The following is a 15,495-nucleotide window of genomic DNA, read 5'->3' as shown; positions in this document are numbered from 1 at the left end:
ATATTGGGCATTAAGAATACAGAGCAAGGACATTCTCTTTACTATTCTGAGATTACTAGTCCAAATGAACCGTATCTGCAGCTATTTCATTTGGCATGGAGCTGGCACAATCTCAGAGCACTTCCTTTGTTCCAAGGTGGACCAAAATATTAATTGTGCGCTCTTGTGCTTTATTACCATTTGTATCATTTTCAAAAGCTCTGTTCAGCAGGAAAGTCTGATCAATATTTTTTTTCAGTGTTAACAACCTCAATAAATTATTTATTGCATCAAGACTGAAGAGCTTTGAAACCTGGGAAATTTCCATCTTTTAAAATGCATGAATCGGTTGGAGGTTGGGAAAAGGGATTTGATAATGCTGGTTTAGTTTCAAAGGAGATTTTGAGATTCAGTTGTATTGAATCACAGTGTAACCACTAAACTGTTATTTCTATGATTTCATACAGGCAGCAGTGGTACACTCATTATTTTGCACATCTCTTGATACCTTGTTAGAAACATAGAAACAAAGAAAATAGGTGTAGGAGTAGGCCATTCGTCCCTTCTAGTCTGCACCGCCATTCAATGAGTTCATGGCTGAATATGCAACTTCAGTACCCCATTCCTGCTTTCTCGCCATACCCCTTGATCCCCCTAGTAGTAAGGACTTCATCCAACTCCTTTTTGAATATATTTAGTGAATTGGCCTCAACAACTTTCTGTGGTAGAGAATTCCACAGGTTCACCACTCTCTGGGTGAAGAAGTTTCTCCTCATCTCGGTCCTAAATGGCTTACCCCTTATCCTTAGACTGTGACCCCTGGTTCTGGACTTCCCCAACATTGGGAACATTCTTCCTGTATCTAACCTGCCTGAACCCATCAGAATTTTAAACGTTTCTATGAGGTCCCCTCTCATTCTTCTGAACTCCAGTGAATACAAGCCCAGTTGATCCAGTCTTTTGATAGGTCAGCCCCGCCATCCCAGGAATCAGTCTGGTGAACCTTCGCTGCACTCCCTCAATAGCAAGAATGTCCTTCCTCAAGTTAGGAGACCAAAACTGTACATAATACTCCAGGTGTGGCCTCACCAAGTCCCTGTACAACTGTAGCAACACCTCCCTGCTCCTGTACTCAAATCCCCTTGCTATGAAGGCCAACATGCCATTTGCTTTCTTAACCGCCTGCTGTACCTGCATGCCAAGCTTCAATGACTGATGTACCATGACACCCAGGTCTCGTTGCACCTCCCCTTTTCCTAATCTGTCACCATTCAGATAATAGTCTGTCTCTCTGTTTTTACCACCAAAGTGGATAACCTCACATTTATCCACATTAGCAGCGGAATAGGGTGAGAATTTAGGAAGTCAGCAAAATATTCAACATTTTTTCACATTATATAATTTCATCAATGTATTTCCAAACAGCAGCTTACATTAAACCAACAATAAATTAAGTAAGGTGTGGGGTGTCTCCTGTGATCAACCATCAGTCCGTTATCTGGAGTGCGAAAGGACTAGTGCTGGAGTAATGGCAAGGTAAAAGATCGAAGCAAGGGGCAGATCATTTTCTTTTCCCTAAATTGCTTCAATTAAAGCAACAAGCAGCCTTAATGTACATGCTAGTAGAATGACTAGCTTGTTAACTTCTGTTAGTGCCCTTGTAGGACACCAACAACATCCATCAACTCAAGCTGCGTTGGAAAATCCATAAACCCAGAGGCTCAGGATGTCACCTGTCTAGCCAGCCTATTGGAGCCAAGCTCTCGCTTCAACTTATTTGGATGCAGTGTCATGTACAAACTGGAGGACACGCTGTACCATTTCCCCCACAATTTTGTACGATTGTATAATTCTGTTGTTTTAATCAAACTGGGGTTACCGGAGCATGCAGTGGAATCTATGATTATGAGGAATCTGTGGCTTGCCCCATGTAACTCAATACAAATTCAAAACAACAACCTGTATTTATACAGGTGCTGCGTCGAGAATCCAGAACTATCGGGACCGAGGCCATTCCGGGTTACGGGCTTTTCCGGACTTTCGATCGTCTTTCTGATATCACAAATCCGGAAACACCCGAGCCCAGGTTCGGGTATTTCCGGATTTCGGAACATCAGAAAGGGGAGGAGGGGGACGCCAAGGAGAGAGGGTCTGGACCCCGCCAAGGAGAGGGTCCGAGCCATGCCCAGCAGAGGGGTTCCGGGCCCCGCCCAGGAGAGGGGTTCCGGGCCCCACCCTGGAGGGGGGTTCCGCGCCCCGCCCTGGAGGGGGGTTCCGCGCCCCACCCTGGAGAGGGGGTCCGGGCCCCGCCGAGGATGTGTTCGGGGCCCTACCGAGGAGATGGTCGGGCGGGCCGTGCCCAGTGAAGTTGATGTTCGGGCAGGCTCTGCCATGGAAGAGCTGTTTGGGCGGGCCTCACTGACGTAGTGTTCGGGCCGGCCGGCGGCAAGGGCCCAAGGTTAGGGCAGCGGCGACGAGTCGAGTGGAAGCGAGGCAAGAGGTCAGGCAGTGGCGGGGCCCCAAGGTCGGTGGGTCCAGATTCCGGAACATTTTACGGATTCCGGACGACCCTGCCACCAATCGGTCCAGGGTCCAGATTTTAGAACATTCCGGAACTCCAGATTTGAGACGCTGCACTTGTATAGTGCCTTTAACTTAGTAAAATGTCCCAAGGCGCTTCGCAGGAGTGTTATAAAACAAAAACAAAAATTTAACACCGAGCCACATAAGAAGAAATTACAACAGATGACCAAAAGGTTGGTCACAGAGGTAGGTTTAAAAGAGGAAAGAGAGGTGAAGAGGCGGAGAGGTGGAGAGGTTTATGGAGGAAACTCTAGACCTTAAGGCCTAGGCAGCTGAAGGCACGGCCACCAATGGTTGAGCGATTATAATCAGGGATGCTCTCGAGGGCAGAATTTGAGGAGTGCAGAAATCTCAGGGTGGTTGTGAGGCTGAAGGAGATTAGAGAGATAGGGTGGGGCGAGGTCATGGAAGGATTTGTTAACAAGGATGAGAATTCCAACGTCTTTCTGTCTCCTCAGCAACCAGCAGAGTCACGTTCATGAGTGAGATATGAACCATTGTCTCCAGAGGCACTCTGTGATAATGCCGCCTATTTTTTTTTAAGTAATCGTTAATAAAATGTTACTGTATCCTGGTCGTGCTGATCTCTGCATGCGGTATTCACACGTCATGGTGTATCATTGGAACAGAGGCTATGGCTCTCATAACGTGCCAGACAGCTACTGGAATACTTAAAATAAAGTATCTTGAAAAAGGAAATTTATGAAAGAAAAACCATATCAATCAGGATGGGCAAGTGCTTACAAAGAAAATAAGGTTCAAACCCATCCCACCATATTGTCATCCTCCACATGTTTTTCCTAATATATACAGTATATTTTTGGGAAGGGTAAAGGGATTAAAAAAAAAAGTCTTGCATTTCTATGATAAATTTGCAGGGCTACAGACAAAGAGCAGTGGAATAAGACTCATTGAATAGCTCGTTCAAAGAGCCGGCACAGACACGATGGGCCGAAGGGCATCCTGTGCTGGATGATTCTATTCTATGATTTTATGATACAGCGCCTTTCACGACTCAGTACATCCCAAAATGCTTTACAGCCAATGAAGTACTCAGAAGTGTAGTCACTGTTGTAATGTAGGAAATGCGGCAGCCAAATTGCACACAGCAAGCTCCCACAAAGAGCAATGAGATCATGATCAAATCAGCTGTTCTGACATTCTGCATTCTTGTGCAGATGATGAAAATGGTTAGTTACTAACTCAAGCTCAAACTAAAGGAAATCTTTAAGTCGCCCAGTTTTCACAACAATCTTAGGAGTTAAAATCACAAAACGAAAGAGCAAAATCCTTGTGAATCATCATGTTCCATATAGTCCATATATTTTGGACCCTTTATTTAACTTAGCACCATTGTATAATATAATTGATATACTTTCTCAGTATGAATTATTCTGCCTACATCAGAAGCAAAGTCAAGACAGAATGGGAGTCATTTTTACTTCTGCCGGGGGTGGGAAACAGGCGGTTGCAGATTGGCTGCCGCTATACACCTGATTTCCTCTCTGTCCAAGTCAATGGTGGTAATTTTCACTGACGGTGGTGACAGAAACCTGAATTCAATGGATAGGAAGTTCGGATACGATGTATAATGGGCACCCGATCCACTGCTGCCAGTTTTCCACCGCCACCGACAGTTAACATTGGCCCCAACCGATGTTTTCCCTTCACAGATGCTGATGGAGCTTCTGTGCATTTCAAGCATTGCTATTTTACTTTGGAAGCAATTCAATTCAAGGGTTCACCCAGAGAACTGAACGGTCAGCTTTAAAACCTCAGCTCTGATCCCTTCTGGTATAGTGTAAGAGCGGCAAATTAATTTACTATATTAAATTCACTGCAGTTGTGACCAATGTGCCCTTTAATTTCTTTTACAGAAGAACATAACAGAAGAAATAGGAACAGGAGGAGGCCACCTGGCCCCTCGAGCCAGTTCTGCCATTTAATAAGATCATAGCTGATCTGATCATGGACTCAGCTCCACTTCCCTGCCTGCTCCCCACAACCCTTTATTCCCTTATCCCTGAAAAATCTGTCCATCTCCTCCTTAAAAATATTCAATGACCCAGCCTCAACAGCTCTCTGAGGCAGAGAATTCCATAGATTTACAACCCTCAGAGAAGAAATGTTTCTTTATCTCGGTTTTAAATGGGCGGCCCCTTATTCTGAGACTATGTCACCTAGTTTTAGTTTCCCCTATGAGTGGAAATATCCTCTCTGCAGCCACCTTATCTAGCCCCCTCATTATCTTATATTTTTTGATAAGATCACCTCATTCTTCTGAACTCCAATGAGTATAGGCCCAACCTACCTTCATAAGTCAACCCCCTCATCTCCGGAATCAACCTAATGAACCTTCTCTGAGCAGCCTCCAATGCAAGTATATCTTTCCTTAAATACGGAGATCAAAACTGTACACAGTACTACTCTAGGTGTGGCCTCACCAATACCCTGTACAGTTGTAGCAGGACTTCTCTGCTTTTATACTCTATCCCCCTTGCAATAAAGGTCAACATTCCATTTGCCTTCCTGATTACTAGTTGTATCTGCATACTCACTTTTTGTGTTTCATGCACAAGGACTCCCAGGTCCCTCTGTACTGCAGCACTTTGCAATTTTTCTCCATTTAAATTATAATTTGCTTTTCTATTTTTTCTGCCAAAGTGTATAACCTCACATTTTCTCACATTATAATCCAACTGCGAAATCTTTGCCCACTCACTTAGCCTGTCTATATCCCTTTGCAGATTTCTTGTGTCCTCCTCACAATTTGCTTTCCCACCCATCTTTGTATCATCAGCAAACTTGTCAACATTACCCTCTGTCCCTTCATCCAAGGCTTTAATATAGATTGGAAATAATTGAGACCCCAGCACCGATCCCTGCGGCACCCCTCTAGTCACTAGTCACTGTTTGCCAACCGGAAATTGACCTATTTATTCCGACTCTCTGTTTTCTGTTAGTTAGCTAATCCTCTATCCATGCTAATATATTACCCCCAACCCCGTGAACTTTTATCTTGTGCAGTAACCTTTTATGTGGCACCTTATCGAATGCCTTCTGGAAATCCAAATACACCACATCCACCGGTTCCCCTTATCCACCCTGCTAGTTACATCCTCAAAGAACTCCAGCAAATTTGTCAAACATGATTTCCCTTTCATAAAACCATGCTGACTGCTTAACTGAATTATGCTTTTCCAAATGTCCCACCACTGCTTCCTTAATAATGGACTCCAGCATTTTCCAAATGACAGATGTTAGGCTAACTGGTCTATTGTTTCCTGCTTTTTGTCTGCCTCCTTTTCTGAATAGAGGCCTTACATTTGCGGTTTTCCAATCCACTGGGACCACCCCAGAATACAGGGAATTTTGGTAGATCACAACCAATGCATCCACTATCTCTGCAGCCACTTCTTTTAAGACCCTAGGAAGTAAGCCATCAGGTCCATTTAAGGGACGAGGCCACTCATTCAAAAATGCGCTTTTTGCATTGAAAGTCCAACAACCTGGATGCACGGGACCCCTGGAGCGCTGCACGGCCAGCTTAAAGGGAAGATTTTCTTGTGTCCTCCTCACAATTTGCTTTTCCACCAATCTTTGTATCAACAAAGATCGGTGATACAAAGATGATACAAAGATCGGTGGAAAAGCAAATTGTGAGGAGGACACAAGAAATCTGCAAAGGGATATATACAGGCTAAGTGAGTGGGCAAAAATTTGGCAGATGGAGTATAATGTGAGAAAATGTGAGGTTATACACTTTGGCAGAAAAAATAGAAAAGCAAATTATAATTTAAATGGAGAAAAATTACAAAGTGCTGGAGTACTGAGGGACCTAGGGGTCCTTGTGCATGAAACACAAAAAGTGAGTATGCAGGTACAGCAAGTAATCATTTTTATTTAAAATATGCTATTATAATTGCAAACAGAAAAGACAGTCTGATAGTTGAATGATAGAGCACAAATGGAGGCCATTTGGTCACTGTTGGCTCTTTGAAAGAGCTATCCAATTCCCATAGCAAAATTTTCCTTTTCAAGTATATATCCAATTCCCTTTTGAAAGTTACTATTGAATCTGCTTCCACCACCCTTCCAGGCAGCGCATTCCAGGCCATCATAACTCACTGCGTAAAATAAATTCTCACCATCTCTTTCATGGCTCATTAGTTAATTGCCTTTATATCTGTGTCCTCTGGTTACTGATCCTCCTGACAGTGTAAATAGTTTCTTCTTATTTACTATATCAAAACCTCCTTCTGGTCTTTTAGTTTTATGTCTTACACTCATCTATTGAGATTCTATGCTAACACTATATGGCTGATTTTACAAATATGCATTCCTGACACACAACCTCACCAGCCAGTCGTGCATCTAGAAATCTTAGGTGCACTCCTCATCATTCTTCAGCCATTCATTTTAATGATGGAAAATTGTGGAGAAGGCACCCTCGAATTCCTGATACTCCCTCCCAGTGGGCAAGGTTCTACATTGGGAGTGAATATTTGTAAAATCAGACCTTATAATTCAGTAATATTTTATGCAAATATGCACTGTTCTGAATATCATTCACAGTGTGTTTTTTCATAACTATAGATAGGCTTGAGCTGATGCCGGGGCTAAGTTAGCAGTCATAAATTGATTATTTAATCAATCCGGTGTTATAATATAGTGACACATTTCATATTTAGAATAGTTCAACAATTTATAACTCGTTTAAATATCATTAGCCTTTGTAACATAATAGTCTTTTAGTGTTTACCATCTGTGGCATATTTTTTGGAGAGAAAAAAAATGACATGCTACCCTCAAAAGGAAATCTTCAGTTGAATATAACACCAAAGACTGATAAGCCTGAGGCTGAAATATTAGGTGGATATTCGAAGTATCCAATTAAATGGCACATTATGTAGATTAAGATAATACATGGCCTAGCTTTGTTAATGCTTTAATTATTTTGATGTATTAGCTTTCGGACGTGATTTAATATGCCAGCACCACTTCTGGTTCAGCATCTATTAAATTTGCATTACAGTAATTCCCACTAGTTACAACAGATGAGTAGAGGATGCAATTTGGAAACTGTATCTGGGAGGAGAGAAACAGAGAAGGGTATAAACAAAATTTCAAATCAAATTTATAGGCTAAGATAGCACTTATGTGTGGTTTCTTCCTTACAACATCATAAACACACACTTTACAAAATGGCTTAAACTCTGGAACTTGTCAGGTGACCTGTCACCTGATGCCTTTATTGATTTACAGCAATGGCTGCATTACCACAGTAATCCACTAGGTGTAGTTCACCAGGTGGCACTACGTTAATAATTTAATATCCATCCGATATTTGTGTGTATTTGTTTTAACAAATTTGTAAATGTGTTTAGAATTATGAAAGTACATCCTTCAAATTGAAACATTCCTCACATGCCTTAGAAACTTGTTGAGTTTCTTTCTGGTCTTGATATCATTAAATGCTATAGATATCGCAGAATATAATGAACCTTGCCCTAGTCAGGGAGAATAAACCTCGACAGGTACCTGTTTACAAACTTCTCTCAGTTGACATACTCACTGCCCCGTTAAATTTTGATGCTGTTTAGTGCTCCTCCCCGCTCAGCTGTACATGTTGACTCATTCGAGAACACATTCTCCCTTCATTCCAATCACAAGAGACAGGTCCCAGAATTGCACAATGGCAAGACTATATACTCTTGAAATTTAAGTCCCAATAGTACCATCACAACAGGTCAGAGGAGCAAGGAAAAACCGACAAGGATGTTGCTCTGTACTGGAGACTACACAACATTTGAAGATCAAGGAAGCCACACCAATATTAAGAACTCTAATTGCATCTTCATTTATTATCTCCACACGCAGCTACATTTCAGGGGCACACGGCCAGTTGAATGAGATTGGCATTCGAGAGGGAATCCAACAGCACAAGCAAAAATGGAGCCGTACAAGACACAGCACTCACAGGCCCAACGGAAGCCATAGCACCATTAGTGCAGTCGTTTCAGCTCCGTCCACTCTGCCGAATTCGCAATCTCCACGGCACTGCCACATGAAGCCAGGTGGCTTCTCGCAAGAAAGCGAGAGAATAAAAATTAGACTCCTAACAAACATAGGATGTGGATACCAGAGGAGCGGAAAAGAGCAAAATCGGTATATCTTCTATAAAAAAAAAAAGCAAGAACAGCACTTTCATTTAAGAGATAATGTCATTCAGGAAAGAACATCTTCGCATTACCACACCAACAGAGAAACAAGGCAAATGAGTTATCGCAGTAGATTGAAACTCTGTTCGGTTCGGAGAGCTGAATATAGAACAGTATTCAATCTAATGGCATAATCTCAAACAGTACCATGGGTTAGAAGAGGAATGGCGATTGTCTGAACCAGACACTGACCTTTCCTGTCTAACAGTAAGGCACACACACAGGGGAGCCATGTCAGCCAACAAAGGAGAGAATACGGTCACTTGCAATGCCATACTAATATGTATGGCACAGAAAGATTCCGTGCAGTTTACATAGTATTTCTTGGTCAGAATTTATTTGGCTGCATCAAAGACTTAGTACTGAGCATTCTGGTCAGAAAGAAAAAAAGTAAAAAAGAAAGACGTAGATTTATAAAGCACCTTTCAAGACTACCGGACATCTCATAGCACTTTACAGCCAATGAGTACTTTTGGAGTGTAGTCACTGTTGTAACGTGGGAAACGCAGCAGTCAACTTTCGCACAGCAAACTCCCGGAAAACAGCAATGTGATAATGGCCAGATTATCTGTTTTTGTTATGTTAATTGAGGGACACTGGGGATAATTTCCCTGCTGCTCTTCCAAATATTGCCTAGGGATCTTTTATGTCCACCGGAGAGGGCAGACGGGGCCTCGGTTTAACGTCTCATCCGAAAGACGGCACCTCCGACAGTGAAGCAGTCCATCAGCACTGCACTGGGCGTGTCAGCCTAGATTTATGTGCTCAAGTCCTTTGAGTGGGGCTTGAACCCACAACTTTCTGACTCAGAGGCAAGTGTGCTACCCACTGAGCCACAATTCAGTAAATAGATAATAAGTCACCTTGTCAGTTAAATCAGCAGTACTGGACTCACTTACCAAAAGCAAACTTCTTCCATGGACTTTTCTTGGCTGATACAGTGGTAAGGGTTACTTTTTTTTCCCTCTTTTCCAATAACCTCTTCTAGAACTCCATTTCTAAAAGCAAGTTGAAAATACAGGATCACTGGTCAGTTGGTTGAGCCTTAATACTAATGTTCAAAAAATGGTGACACAGCTTTTAAGTGGTGCCTGTACTTAACAAGAGGACATATTCAAATCAATAAAATAATAAAGTAACTTATAAGCACAACATAAGATCGCACAGAATGGGAAAGTATCATTCATGAAACATATCCATTCCACTTCGAACCCAAACTTCTTTGCAGTACAGACTCGACATTTTGAATATTAATCAAAAACTATCGAGTAGTAGCATCATTACTACCAGAAAAAATGTGCAACTGTAATTTTGTACTTACTATGCTGCAGATATACAAAACCCTGGTTAGACCATACCTGGAGGAAGGATATATTGGCCTTGGAGTTAGTGCAGCACAGGTTTACCAAAATGATACCCGGACTTCTAGGGTTAAATTACGAGGAGAGATTACACAAATTAGGGTTGTATTCCCTAGAAGTTAGAAAATTAAGGGCTCATCTGATCAAAGTTTTCAAGATATTAAGGGGAACAGATAAGGTAGATAGAGAGAAACTATTTCTAGGACTAGGACTAGGGGGCATAGTCTCAAAATTAGAGCCAGACCTTTCAGGAGTGAAAGTATGAAACACTTCTACACACAAATGGTGGTAGAAGTTTGGAACTCTCTTCCACAAACAGCAAGTGATGCTAGATCAATTGTTAATTTTAAATCTGAGATTAATAGCTTTTTGTTAACCAAAGGCATTAAGGGATATGGGCCAAAGGCAAGTGGAGTTAGGTCGCAGATCAACCATGATCTCATTGAATGATGGAACAGGCTCGAGGGGCTGAATGGCCTACTCATGTTCCTATTTGTATTTCCCCTAGTTAAGGTCCTCCATAGTTACCTTGTCAGTTAGGAAAGCCTGGGCCACATCAAGCAGGGCTGCTCTTCTCAGGGAGAAGGGTCCATTGTGCCAGTATCTTACCTCCTCTGACTCCCAGAGTGCACTCTGTCACAAGCAGCTCTCCAATTACCAGGACCGCTCACAGGCAGATAGTGTTGTCCAATGAGGGCAATAACATTTATAGGCAGTTGAGTATGGGATTCAGATTGATAACTTTAGTTTGTAAGTTTGTGGTCCTTTTGCTCTTCTGGGCTATCACAAACACAAATTCTTAATTTTAAGAGCTTTATGGCTGACTACTTTTGAAAGATGGCAGATGCTATAATTTGCTTCTATATAATCAAAGAAACGCAATTAGTTAAAGCTAGTATTTTCTCCACTACTTTGCAAACTACCCAATGATTGGTCTGAGCCTGGGATTAACAAGTGAAGGCCGCTGCCATGGGTCAGGGCACACAGCATAATGGCTTTCTTTAGGGGCTGATAAAATTATGTGTGTGTGGTTTAGTGCGTGAGTGCCAGATTTACAAAGCGATCATGGGGCGGGGGTCATTTTCAACTTCAGTGGGGGAAGAGAACTGACAGTATCCAAAAAGCCGCCCATTATACACCCGCAATACAATGAAAAGGAAAATTGAGCGGGTTTCTGCTACTGCCAGCTTTCCGTCCATGCCAAAGTTGAAAATGACCTCAATCTTCTTTCATCGATAACGTATTGGCAATGGATCTTACACATATTTAAAAAGGCAGAGTGGAACAAGCTTTTTTGTGTTACCCATTCAATAAATAAATGTAAAGTTTCTCTAAAGCGCTGGGGTAGACTTTAACTTGGGCTTCCCAGTATAAACGGGGCAGTAACTGCATGAAAATAGCTGTGCAGCTCCCAGCGTCCCGTTTACACTAGTATTCCCGCCACTGACATCCTTAAAGGGGCTCAGCTGGGCACCCATCTGCTTCAAGTGGAAGACCCTTTCAATATGCAAATAGGAATACTCCTCCGGGCCCCACAAACATAACCTGGGCCTCAGCTGCCCTGATTTCCACCCCCTCCCCCACTTCCAGGACTTTCCTTATTGTCAGACTGCCCAAAATTGCACCACCCGAATCCAGCAATCTACATCGGGATGCCTGTCTTGCCCCCATAGCTCTCTGGTTCTAGTAAAATGATGCCACCTTATCGTAGAATAGTACAGCACAGAAGGAGGCCACTCAGCCCATCGAGTCTGCGCCGGCTCCTTCAAAGAGCAATCTAGTTAGTCTCAACTCTCCTGCTCTTTCCCCATAGCCCTGCAATTTGTTCTCCTTCAAGTATTAATCCAATTTATTTTTGAAAGCTACTGTGGAATCCGTATCCCCCACCCCATCAGGCAGTGCATTCCAAATCTTAACCACAAAAGTCTTTCCTCATATTGCTACTGGTTCTTTGGCCAATCACCTTAAACCTGTGTCCTCTGGTTAGTGACCCTTCAGCCAATGGAAACAGTTTCACTTCATTTACTCTATCTAAACCTTTCACGATTTTAAACTCCTCTTATCAAATCTGCTCTTAGCTTTCTCTGCTCCAAGGCGAACAACTCCGGCTTTTCCAGTCTCTCCACGTCACTGTAACCTTTCGGCACAAGCGAGGAGCTAACGTGCTCCACCGGTCAGCTGCCTGAACACTGAAATCTACTCCAGTGGGTTTAGTCACCCACCCATTATGTACTTACATTTGAACACCGTGGCACTGAGCAGCACCATTCACATTCCATCTCTTTCTAATTCGCGCGATTAATGCTCACAGTTAAAAATACACCCAAACCATGATATTCAGCACTGGCTTCCTTCTCAACCGATACTTAGCAGAGACAATCTTGCAAACAGAACTTAACAATGTGGAAAGGCTCCACCAACAGTAACTTCGGGGGAAAAAAGTAACTTTCTTCTACAGAAAAAAACATGAACTGACACTAGAACATTTCACTGGCTCAGAAAATGAAAGCTCACTAATTATCACACGGTAACACATGCGCATTGTCGTTTAGCAAACATGCTAAGCCATCACCAAAACAACACGTTGCTGTGACAATAATCTGAAGTCGGATTATTCTGCCAATTTTTCTACTATAAAGCTGGTCATACCATAAAGAAATATTTTGGTTTATTTAAAATAAAACTATATAAAAGGTAATGGGTGCAATTTTCACTTTGCTGTGGCAGCAAACCATATTGAACAGCAGAATATATTACAATAAGATCCATAATGGGCGAACCTTATCAGTTCACTACACATTGGGAGGTATCACATTTTTCTTTCTATTCATGGGTGACAATCGGTCGATACTGTATCTGTCTGAAAATAACTTTCCCTTGTCGGATCATTTAGTATGACTACAGCATTCTATTGCTCCTGGTTGGCTGGAAGCTCCTCACAGATACTCGCTGTCCATTGCCTGTATATACTGCACTGAGCTTGTACCCACCAGGCTTGTAATCTGAACTTATTTTTTTTCTTCGAATTGAACATATTGCTCTGGGACCTAGCTACTGAACACACAGCACTCATGTTTATGAGGAGGGGGGATTGCTATAGGGACGCAGCAGTCAAGTCAAGGCAAGCAAAACAAAGCAAATGTCTCACAGCACGTCTATCGGAAGGACTGTTTGGTTTTACACCATTTCAATCTGCTGGTCTCAATTTTACAATGGCAAGTCAGGATTCTGCAAAACCCGACCAACATCTTTTACACTCATAGACCAAGAAATTCGAGTCATTTGCGCCCCCCGTTAGCGCCCCCGGGGTGCAAACGCCATTTCGCCCAGGCACCACACCACTAACGACTCCCGCTAAATTCCGCAGGAGTTTAGCAGCGGCGGTAACCCGCTCCACTGCACCGGTGATGATGGCAGCATCACCGTGCGCAGCGGCCCAGACCCTAAATTGGATATCGCCTCCTGAAGCTGTGCCAAGCGATGCCAGCAACAGCTTCAGGGGGCGCGAAAAGGGTGGCCGAACGCTTGCGGGGCACAAGTTAAAGGGGAGGTGTGGGCCATTAAAAAACAAATTCTGACGATTTTGCCGAGCGCCCGTTATCGCTTTGAATGCAGGGCCCGTGCCGCAATTGGTCAGCGCGGCACTCTGAGTGCCAGACTGTTGGCACGGCACCCCCGCTCCCTGGTGGTCGGGGAGGACCAGTTTACTAGTGCAGAGTTTGTAGCTTGGGCCCTTCCCTGCTCTCCACGCGTCTGTCCTGCTAGCGCCCCAGAAAAGAAGTGGAGCGCGCTATTTTGCTCTCCACTTCCTTTCGGAGGCAGTAATCCGATGTTAATAAGCGGGGCGGGACAAATAGACAGATTTTTGAACGCTAAGGGAGCAGGCGGGGAAGTGGAGTTGAGGCCAGAATCAGATCAGCCATGATCTTATTGAATGGCGGAGCAGGCTCGAGGGGCCAAATAGCCTACTCCTGTTCCTATCTCTTATGTTCTTATGTTATGTTCCGCCCTGACACAAAATGTCCCACCTCCCGGATGTTACTGCTCCCCCAAATGGAACACATTGGAATTTTTCCCCATAAAAACAAGTCATTCCTCCAAAAAAGTGTCTTTATAAAAAAAAGGTTTTAGATCCATTCTTTCATGGAGAAATACAAGAAACAAATATTTGCATTTATTTAAAGCCTTATCATGCCTTTGAAACGAGTACTGAAAAAGAAATGACTGCTAGTAGGTAAACCAAAAGAATTTGGGCTCAATTTTCCCCAGTGATTTGCGCCACCTTTTTTTGGCCTAAAGTTAAAAAATCCAAGTTTCCCCAAAGATTGTACGCCAGCGTAACTCAGTTAGTTACAATTTTTTTAGGTTCGTTTTTTTTTTTGCGTCATGGGGGCCTAACCTGATGTCTGCGCCAGTTTTTCACAATTATGCAAGTTTGGCCAACTTATATTTCTCCTAGGACGGCGTATGTGACCACTCCCAAAAAACCTGCTGGGCACTTAAGAAAAACCAGCGCACATCAAAACATCGGTTGGGGTGTGTGGAAGCCGAACTGAAGGGATGACAACCTTTACATGATGCCACTAGGCAGAAAGCAGCATCGAGTGAAGCCTGGGGCATGGCGGGCGGGTGTTTAAGCAAGCCCATTGCGCATGCTCAGACCTGGGTGTGGTCCATACTAGGGTGTCGACCTTGGGGAGAGAGACAACAAAGAAGCTTGTCCTGCCTGTCATTTTGAGCTTCTTACAAAAAGGTACAATTTAATCATGGGGGCAATACCGACAATGCCATATTTTGTGCGAGCCTTCTGCATGATGCTGCCGCGGAGACAACAATTGATTCAACATCATCGCGTGAGGAACCTCAGAGCACGTAGGATGATGGGCAGGAGGCCTTGCCTACGACGGGTATATCGAGACAGGTGTTCATCCCTGCATCTAAGTGAATCAGACCATGTCAGAAGGCTGTGTTTCCATAAAGAAGTTGTAACTGAGATTTGCGATTTAGTAAAAGCAGACCTGCAACCTAGAAGCATAAGGAGGACTGCTTTGTCAGTTGAAGTGAAGGTTACAGCCGCACTTTCATTCCAAGCATCTGGTTATTGTTCCAGGCCACAACTGGGGATGTGTGCACCATTTCTCAACATGCAACACATATCTGCATTTGGCAGGTGACTGCTGCGCTATATGCCCGGAGGAATGACTACATAAAGTTCCGCGTGACTGCCCAGGCAATGCGTGAAAGGGCTATGGCCTTCTCCAGGATTGCTGGCTTCCCAAAGGTACAGGGCTGCATTGATTGTATCCACATTGCCTTGTGAGCACCTTTGGAGGATTCTGAGATGTACAGGA

The 15,495-nt window shown here is 43.4% G+C and overlaps 1 protein-coding gene across 1 annotated transcript in view; it reads right to left on the bottom strand.

Annotated features, from left to right (window-relative positions):
• The window catches only part of LOC139234861 (janus kinase and microtubule-interacting protein 1-like), a 278,764-nt gene extending 269,016 nt beyond the window's left edge, over positions 1-9,748 (bottom strand). Inside the window, exon 1 of the mRNA XM_070865638.1 lies at positions 9,683-9,748. The gene's annotated coding sequence lies outside the window, so the exon portion shown is untranslated. The remainder of the gene's footprint in view (positions 1-9,682) is intronic.
• Between the last annotated feature and the right edge of the window lie 5,747 nt (positions 9,749-15,495).

This window comes from Pristiophorus japonicus, chromosome 2 (assembly GCF_044704955.1).
Source record: "Pristiophorus japonicus isolate sPriJap1 chromosome 2, sPriJap1.hap1, whole genome shotgun sequence".
In the NCBI taxonomy this organism is placed as follows: domain Eukaryota; kingdom Metazoa; phylum Chordata; class Chondrichthyes; family Pristiophoridae; genus Pristiophorus; species Pristiophorus japonicus.
The sequence above is the reverse complement of the archived record's forward strand: the minus strand, read 5'-3'. Positions and strand labels throughout refer to the sequence as shown.